The sequence below is a fragment of the Haliotis asinina genome, chromosome 11 (genome assembly GCF_037392515.1).
Source record: "Haliotis asinina isolate JCU_RB_2024 chromosome 11, JCU_Hal_asi_v2, whole genome shotgun sequence".
NCBI classification, from domain to species: domain Eukaryota; kingdom Metazoa; phylum Mollusca; class Gastropoda; order Lepetellida; family Haliotidae; genus Haliotis; species Haliotis asinina.
Window position 1 is genome coordinate 44,821,032 of NC_090290.1, and position 9,465 is coordinate 44,830,496.

At 41.6% G+C, this 9,465-nt stretch overlaps 1 pseudogene; it reads left to right on the forward strand.

Annotated features, from left to right (window-relative positions):
* Window positions 1–82: 82 nt before the first annotated feature.
* LOC137255461 (peptidoglycan-recognition protein SC1a/b-like) lies at window positions 83–6,986 on the forward strand (annotated as a pseudogene).
* The last annotated feature ends 2,479 nt before the right edge of the window (window positions 6,987–9,465 follow it).

A 9,465-nucleotide genomic window follows, 5' to 3' on the forward strand; every position in this document is an offset into this window, starting at 1 on the left:
AACAATATGAGACACTGATTCATGACCGTGATAAGGGACAATGGCAACTGATAACGACGCTCCTTGAATCCCTGTAGGAAACATGGCGATAAACAGCCCTGTTTCTTTAGACTTTCCGACTACACTGGCAGGAAAGTAAAGTTCTGACAGACCCTACCTGTCTCTATGCCGTGGTTAAAAGTAGTTTATTTTCAAACTGGGCTAAATTTCAGGTTATAGCTTGTTTCACTTCTGACATTTAAAATGAGTGAGTGCTTGAGTGAGTGAGGTTTTACACCGGTTTTAGAAAATATTCCAGCAATATCACGGCAGAAGAGACCAGAAATGGGCTTTACACATTGCACCTATGTGGGGAATCGAACCCGGGTCTGATGATTGACGAGCGAACGCTTTAACCACTAGGCTTCCCCGCTGCCCCCAACATTTGAAGCCTTGTAGAAGTCAGGTGGGCTGGGTTTTTTTTTACGTAAATGTCTTTATGGTGGTCCAGCTTTGCCTTTCGTACTTTTATGAGAGATATTCGCAGGAACATTCCACGAAAGGCCTGCAAGTTCATAAAGTGGACCGGCCATGAGTTATCTGAGGATTTTTTTCACTGTGCAACACGTAACCAATGCTTAAAAAAATCTAATCTATATCATATGAGGAACACCGAAACAACATTCATGCCGTTCTTTTCTTCCTTTAAATCGCTTGGCAGAATGAAGCAAAGCTTTAAAACAATACTCACAGGGATAATGACCAGGTCAATGTCAAAACGATTTTTGCGAAAAGGTCCATGACTTTTTCTTCATGTTTTATCATTTTGAAAAAACTGTGTACATTTTTTGTTGCAAGGAAGAAGTCATGTTTTGGATGCCTGTTGATGCTGCTGTTGGCGCCACTCTCTGAAGCGGCAGATTGCACATGCGCAACATATAGCTTGCACAGGCGATCCGGGTACAGTCTCAAAGCCCCTATCATCGGATTTCTGACAAACAGTCAGAGTGTGACCTTCAAAGGTGACCGACACGTTGCAGATGGCTACACCTGGGCTCACGTCGACTACAACGGAAAGGTGAATAAAACGGGTGTTGAACCAGTGTGACGCAGAGGCAATGGCTTAACACGTTGACGCAATGACGGGATCTATGAATAGTAGTAGTAGTAGTAGTAGTAGTAGTAGTAGTAGTAGTAGTAGTAGTAGTAGTAGTATCAGCAGCAGGCAATGGCTTAACACGTTGACGCAATGACGGGATCTATGAATAGTAGTAGTAGTAGCAGCAGCAGTAGTAGTAGTAGTAGTAGTAGTAGTAGTAGTAGTAGTAGTTTCAATAATGGTAGCAGTTGTCATTGTAGTAATAGGAGTTGTATTAGTACTTGTAGTTGTAGTAACCTTCATAGCCTTTTTGGCCAGTACTATCGTATTCGCCGTTGCTGCTGCCAAGAGATCCTTTTGGGCGCATAATATCCCATGCAATAAATACTCATGAAAGTACGCGAGGCCTCAATCCGACATTTTTTGCAGACAAGTCGGCCTCAGCGCTTCGACTATCGTAGAGCTGTGGTAGGTTTACGACGTTGATTAAGGCTGATATGAAAACGCCACAAAGCTTCACCAAAACTAGCGTAAGCCGGAGTAACCCTAAGTTTTACACGTAGTGTGCGAAATAGTTCCCAAAATTTGCTAGCCAGTCTGGCTCGCTGTGCCCGAAAGCCCACAATCACTCACTAGCCCAAAATTAGAGTGTAGACAAGAATAGATGTGGATTTAAAAGTAACATAAGAAGTCGGACAAAGTGATATATTTTCGAAATCACCCCGTAATAATTCATTAGTGACTGTGGATATTTATTGGCTCGACTGAAATTTTACCAGCCACGGCTAGCGGGTTAGGTCAGATACACATACGTATGACTTTCGACTACTTGGTGAAGCCAGCGTAGTTTTACGTATTTCGTCTTCAAAAGGACTTACGACAGCTTCTTGATCTTGTGGAGCGCTTGCCGACGCAGATTTCCATTACGCTATATGTGGTGGTACCATTGTACTTATTTGTTGTGACTGTATTAAACCTTGCATTGGTGGTTTGTTATTCATCGCAGCCATATGCCAGATGTTTGCCAATGCTCTGTAAAACTGGCGTCATTGTATTTGGAGTTTTTGTCTTTGACGTTTAATGCCGCACTCAACAATATTTCAACTACATGGCGGCAGTTTGTACCTAGTCTGGACCAGACAATCCGGTGATCAACAGCATGAGCATCGATCCACGCACTTGGGATACGATGACATATATCAATAAAGTGAGCGAGTCTGACCTTCCGCTCCCGTTGGTCGCCTGTTACTACAAACATGTATTACTGACGGCCAATGCTAACCCGTTTCTTCGCGGTACCGAGTGATTGACGCGCGTGTTCACGGGAAACTAATCTATAGCATACACATTGCCTGTTAATATCATTACAATGCGATCTGGCTAGCTCTGATCTCGATGTTGAGCGTCGACGTCACGCCATCCACTCTGGTTTGTCCAATCACAGTTGTTTAGAGGGTCATGTGATGTAGCTGGACATTTGTGTCCGTGTAGTGAAAAAAATTCACTAAACCTATTTTGTTTATTTCGAGCCGATAACAACAATCTCCAGCTGAGCGGTTGCCCTCGCATCATCACACGCACTGAGTGGGGTGCACGTGCACCTAAATATGTAATCGGGAGTCACTCCAAAGTATGTGTTTGTTCACAATGGTGCCGAGGCCGAGGCATAACGAGGCAGCCTGCAAGGCCGAGGTCCTGTCGTATCAGAGGTATCACATGGACGCGCACGGTAATGGAAATAATCTTCAATATATAGTGATTAGTGGGAAAAAGCAAACACTACCGATAAGGAGGGCTGAGTAATGGGAAACGATAGTGAAACAAAGTGAAAATAATCCCTAAACGCAAGGCTATCACACGGTACCACCAAAAGCAGGATAGTACGCAGTAAACAGTAGACAATATATGCTATAACCGGATTTGCGTACGTTTTTTTCAGCGTTGATATTTCCTCACTTTGTGCGCTTATTCCTGTGAAGCGGCACCTTGGGAACATATCGTGTATTCGTGTTTGTTACAGACATTTCCATGCATGACTTGAAACTTTTATGCCTCATAAAATGTTTGGTCACTGAGTATATAATTTGATATTTCCGAAAGTTTACTAGGTTTGGAAATATGAGTATTTTCTGAGGTGGGGAAACATTTGTTAGTTTCTGGATTATCAGGTGTTTTCATGCGTTAGAATTTATGCATCATTGCGGATATCAAAGGTTTTGTAAGTTCATATTGTCAATCACAGAATTCCCCATTATGTGAAATACTGGGTTCACACTGTCCTACTTTCATAATTGTTGTAGTCTTTGACAGATAGAGTATTTATTTCAGTCTCTTGTCAACGTTACCCTGCATATAGGTACATGAATTAAAACACGGGCAAACAGTAGCGCAAGTGGGTTGCGCAGCGTAGAGAATATGACCAGTATTCATATATGTGAGCGAAATATATGAAGACTGGTCATTTTCTCTACGCTGTGCAACCACAGTTTGCCTGTGATTAAAATAATACATAGTATCAAAGATGAGTCCCCATTTACAGGGTTATGAGAGTCTATGTACAAGATTTAAATTAGACTAAGAACACATGAGGACGGAATTTATGGATAAACAACTTATTTATTCGGAATATACGACCTTTCGACATAGATACTTGTATCGTTGTCAAGCAAGGCACACCCAGGTGTTTGCGGAGCACTTGTTAAAGTTTAAAAAAACATATAGAGCTGGTGTTTTGATTATCATCAGCGTTTCACTGAGTATTACTAGTATATATATGTATTAGTTTTCGAGTTAGACTGCAATGCATCGGTCTGCTCTTGAGGCAAACGGTTTCTAAACAGGATGTAAACGGACATCGCTAAACTTCTACCGATCAGAGTCTGGCGTAATAAAAGCGTTGTCATGCAGGTGGACTCGTTTCCATGGGATCACCAGCTTAATCACTTCCCTTCAGTGCTGCAGACACATTTGAGTGGGAGAAAGGGCTCTTACAGATTTTTAACTGTTACGAGTTACACTTCATGCTGTCATTCATATCCGCGTTGATTCAATAGATTTCTTGCTTAGGCAATGTATTTTATCTCCATTCATGTCTTACTGGGGTTTTTTTCAACCCAAGACAACATCACAATCAGAGAGTTGTCTTGCGTCCAAGCATGGTGCTGATGTCAATAACAATTATTAGATTTTGTATAAGTAACCATATACCTATATCAGCAACATTACTACTTATGCACATTTTTATAGGCTATTCAGTTTCGTCACACGTGTGCGCAAGTACTCCAAATTGTAAACCAAAGGTCACTGCGTATTGTAATCTGATTGGTTGCCGTCGGTTCCAAATGCATGCGCATTTCCGTGCTTCAAATGCTCAATAACACCTGGAAATTGGCCAACACATGATGTTTGTCTCCTAATTGATACATGTTATGAAACTTATTTTATCATCCAAAACTGTGTTCCACGGGAGATATCGCTTGTGTAAGATCAGACGATATCTCATAGGAGATATCGCTTTGACAGTAGATTTTGCACAATGCCCTCACAATGCTATCACGTCCTGAACTTGATGACGTCACAATGCTATGACATCTTTGCACTGCAAATCTAATGCACTGCAAATCTAACGTGTTCATAAGGTAAAAATATCCTCGGCAAGCCTTGGATATTTGTTACTTTATCAACTCATGTTGATATATTTGATATCAGTAGACACTTGGGTTGTAGTTGAATACTTTGACAAAAATGATCAGCATATCTAGAGATCTGGGGACCTGAATGCAGTAACGCCATGTACAGACAGACACCTCGTCTCCTTTTCCTTTGCCCACTAATTGAGGTAATGGTAAATAAGATATCACACAATACAACTTAGATTATAATCCGTAGAATGTAACAAAACATTTGACCCATTTGACAAAAACCCATTTGATTTCTACAACTTTCTTTACTTCCAAAATCGAGATGAACTTTTCTGCGGAAATTGGATTTTACACATCATTCACTCACACACTCTTGCAAAGATAACAACGCTGGCATTGCAGGTTGGCCCGACATTGGTTACAGCTTCGTAGTCGGCGAAGACGGTCATGTGTACGAAGCCAGAGGATGAGGAGGATGGGACACTACCGGTGCCCACACGTACGGTTACAACAGCGTCGGACTCGGTAGGTAATACTGGGTGCCATGGCAACGCATAAACTGATAAGAAGCACTGGGGTAGCATAATGGTCAGAGTGTTTGCTCGTAACACTGAAGACCTTAGTTCGATTCCCCACATGGGTTTGAAGGTCATTACTGGTGTCCCTGCCACCATATGCAGACTGCTAAAATCATACTCGAGCACTGTAAACAGTGAGTCAGTAAGCATGGTTTTACGCCACCTTTAGCAATATTCCAGCAATACAACAACGGGGAACAACAGAAGTTGACTTCACACATGTACATGTATGCACGGGTAAACTGTTGCGCAAATGGGGTTGCGTAGTATAGAGAATACGACAAGTCTTCTTATATGCGCGCGAAGCGAACAAACGTTTACTCGCTTCGTTTGCATGTAAGAAGACTGGTCATTATATCTATGCTGCGCAACCCATTTGCGTTACAGTTTGCCTGTGATATATGGAACTGAACCCAGATCTTCGGCTTGACGAGCGAACGCTTTAACCACTAGGCTATATACCCTACCGCCTCGAAATCTAAATGTGATTGAAACAACCCTCATGGCAACTGCGGTGCAGAGGAAAGGTGTTACTGTACTAACACCAGGACTGTACTCCTTTATTGCCGATGGCGTGGGTTGTTATATTTATTTCGGATTTATCTGGATGTAACAGATTCCGCCGCCTGAACATCTCAGTCAGCCTCCCTGGTGTAGTGGTTAGAGCGTCCGCCCGGAGAGCGGAACGTCGCAGGTTCGATCCCAAGCTGCGAAATTAAATTGTACTTGATGTTCCCTGCTTGGCGCTCGGCTAAATGCTTAAAACATGGACTGGTCGCTCAAGATTCAGCATAATTTGTTTGAGTTGGGTATTCTTGCTTAACTGCGGCATGCTATCTCATTGAGCTAGCGCTAGTACTACAAACCAACAAAGTTTGGGCTAGTAGAAGCAGCCACACATGCACACACATGCACGTCGTCATATGAGCGAAATATTTTTCAGTATGATATTAAACCCCATTTCATCTCACCTGGAATCCCAAACAAAAATACGTCACTAACTCTCCCTTGTAGTGATAGTTGTATTTGTATTGAACTTGAGATATTGTATTTTAGCTGTATTTGAATTGCATTTGAATACGGGTTATATTTTAGTTGTATTGTGTTGCTTTGTGTTGTTATATCTGTGTTGTATTTGAATTGCATTTGGTTAAATTGCACTTGAATTTGTACTGCATTTTACTTGTGTTTATATTGTGTTACGTTGTATTGTGCATTGGATATGAATGTGTAACGTATTTGCAGTAGTAGTAGTTGTATCGTATCAGATTGGTATAATTGCATTTGGTACCCTTACGTTCACCGAATTGAATAACTGCGTGGTTGGTTTCTCTAAATAAGATCACACTATCCGGTCTGTATGACCCATTTGCCGTTATCAAAAACCTTCGTGATAATGGGTAAATATTTCTCGCTGTGACTTTCAGCACTGTACACACACAAATTTTCATTTCTGTTTTGTGTCTTAGCAAAATCGGATACTAATGTTTGGTACCAGGTATTTGGGTCATTGGCAGCTTCAACCAAGCGGCCCTGAATACGCTGAAACTCCTTATTAACTGTGGCGTCAACAACAGCATTATCTCCTCCACTGACGTTCTACGGGGTCACCGTGACATGCCTGAAAATCAGAGCGCTTGTCCTGGCCTGAAACTTTGGGAGCTCATTAAAACATAGCCGAATAACTAGCTGCCGATGAGGACTGCCACGGTCATACATTTCTTGCCGATGTTTTCCGACTGATGCCGGAATATGACGAGTGGTGACGAGTGTGATACAGTCACTTACATTTTGCGTCCACATACGTCATCAGTTGTCGTTGAAAGTATTGTTTTAGGGAAATGTTCGAATGTAAGCTTCACAATAAAATGCTGAACATAGGTGTTTGTTAGTACCTCTCGTATAACTGATTTCAAATAGCCCCCGTGAAGTTCCGGTCTCCAGCAACCCATGCTTGTAGCAGGGGGCGACTTACGAGATCGGGTGGTCAGACTCGATGACTTGGTTGACACATGTCATCAGATGTAGAATGCGTAGATCGGTATTATTAATGTGAATGACAAGATTCCAGAATCGATCATTAACAAACCACCTTCACACAGCTGGGACACAGCTGAGCGCGGCGTTAAACAACCAACAAAACCATGATGTCATCACCTGATCAAGGAGGCAGCATATACTCTGAAACGTGTACCTCATACTAAAGAGTGAGTGAGTGAGTGAGTTTAGCTTTACGCCGAACTCAGCAATATTCCAGCTATATGGCTGCGGTCTGTGATTAATCCATCCTCGACCAGATAATTAAGTGATCAACAGCATGAACATCGATCAAAGTCAGCGAGTCTGACCACTTGATCCCGTTAGTCGCCTTTTGCAATAGTTGGCAATCATGAATTGCTGAAGGCCTAATCTACTCCGGACCTTCACGGGTCTAATACTAAAGAAGGGCAGTGGAGTATACTGTGGGCACTATGTGTGAAGTCCATCTCTAGAACATTGCTAAAAACGGCGCAAAACTATACTCACTCACCAAATCACAAAGTTTTTTTCTTTCTTGATAATTTCATTTAGTTTAGTATTGCACGAAAGTCCGTGTTGAGGGATTGAGAAACGCCTCTCGTTTAAGGTTGCACATGAAATCGTGATCTTAGATAAAAGTGAACCCCCACCCCACTACCACACACGCACACGCACACACACACCCACACCCATACCCCAAACATCCACACTCACATCAATACTCATACTGCTACGAGGTTTAATTAATCAGGTCGTGTCTAGCATGAGTCTGCTTTAAATTTCATTTATACTTAGGTTAGACTTTGGCCACTTTGCGTATTGTGTTAATGAGTTTATTTCTGCTTGTGAAACTAATTTTCTGAATAGAATAGCTCTGTTCACCTACTGTCTCAAAAACATTCAGTGTGTGATTTTGTGTGAGATCAACCTAAATACACAAAGCCATTAATTTAGCAATTAGTAGCAAGAGTTGAAAAAACAGTATCTGTGACAGTATTTGAGTCAAACCCAAATATTAACAAGTTCAGCAAAGAGCTCCAGATTGAATACGTAGTCACATTTCTGCGTTAACCACCCATGGAAGTTATTCCAAAAGATATTGACAAATGGACACTGACAAAACAAATGAATGAAAGGTTCTTCAACTAAAGTACAGGAAGTGCAGAGATTATTGTCTCCTTGTTTTATTTTATAGAGGAAGTAGTTGGCGGAAAGAATTCTATGCAACAGTGTGTATTGGAACCACCTGAGTTTTGCTTCTTTTGTGGTCTGAAAGTATTTTTGTCACAGTATTTCTCAATAAAAAACTCTCATTTAAATGAAACAGGCTTGTGAATCTTTGGCAGAAGCAAGATATCCAAGTATAAGGACATTTGATTTGTGCATCTATAAAACATAACCGTTTCTAGACTGAAAATGGTGGCTCAGTGTTGTAGATATCGTACCCACTGTGATGACACACACACAGGTAATCCGGTAAATGTATCCTAGATTGTTTTCCCTGAAAGCGAGGCTTTGAGTGCACGAGGTTGAGGCTGGCTGACCATACACCATAAACATTAGTGCGATCTAAGATTCCATCCAACCATCACTGCTTCCTGGAACGACTAAGGGAGGCACCTTTGCACAGCGAACAGTGATATGAAAGCTATACTGTACGTCTATGTTGTTCAAAGAATGTATCATAAGATTGTTGTCAGATTAATTATAGACATGCGTCATCATCCTAATTGTGTTGATCAATGCTCATGACGTCAGTGATCATTATTATTATTATTATTATTATTATTATTATTATTATTATTATTATTATAGTAACATTTCTAAAGCGCTGCTATTCAGCCCAACTGCTGAAAGATGCTTTGTTTTTCCCTCGATCACTCGATGTCAATTTCTACGGCATAGCCACTCGACGCAGAATGCGGCTTTCCCATCCTAACGAGGTACCCATTCACTGCTGGGTGGACTGAGACACATAGTCACAGTACTTTGTTCCAAGTTTACTGCAGGTTGCTGTACCCCCAACTAGGTGTTTGCACGTATTCATGTGGGCACCATTTGGTCATATACCAACGGATTCGTGGGTTCTTTAAGTGCCAAGATTGTGTGTACCGTACACTAGGGGTTGTGACAACGCTGAAAGAGTCGG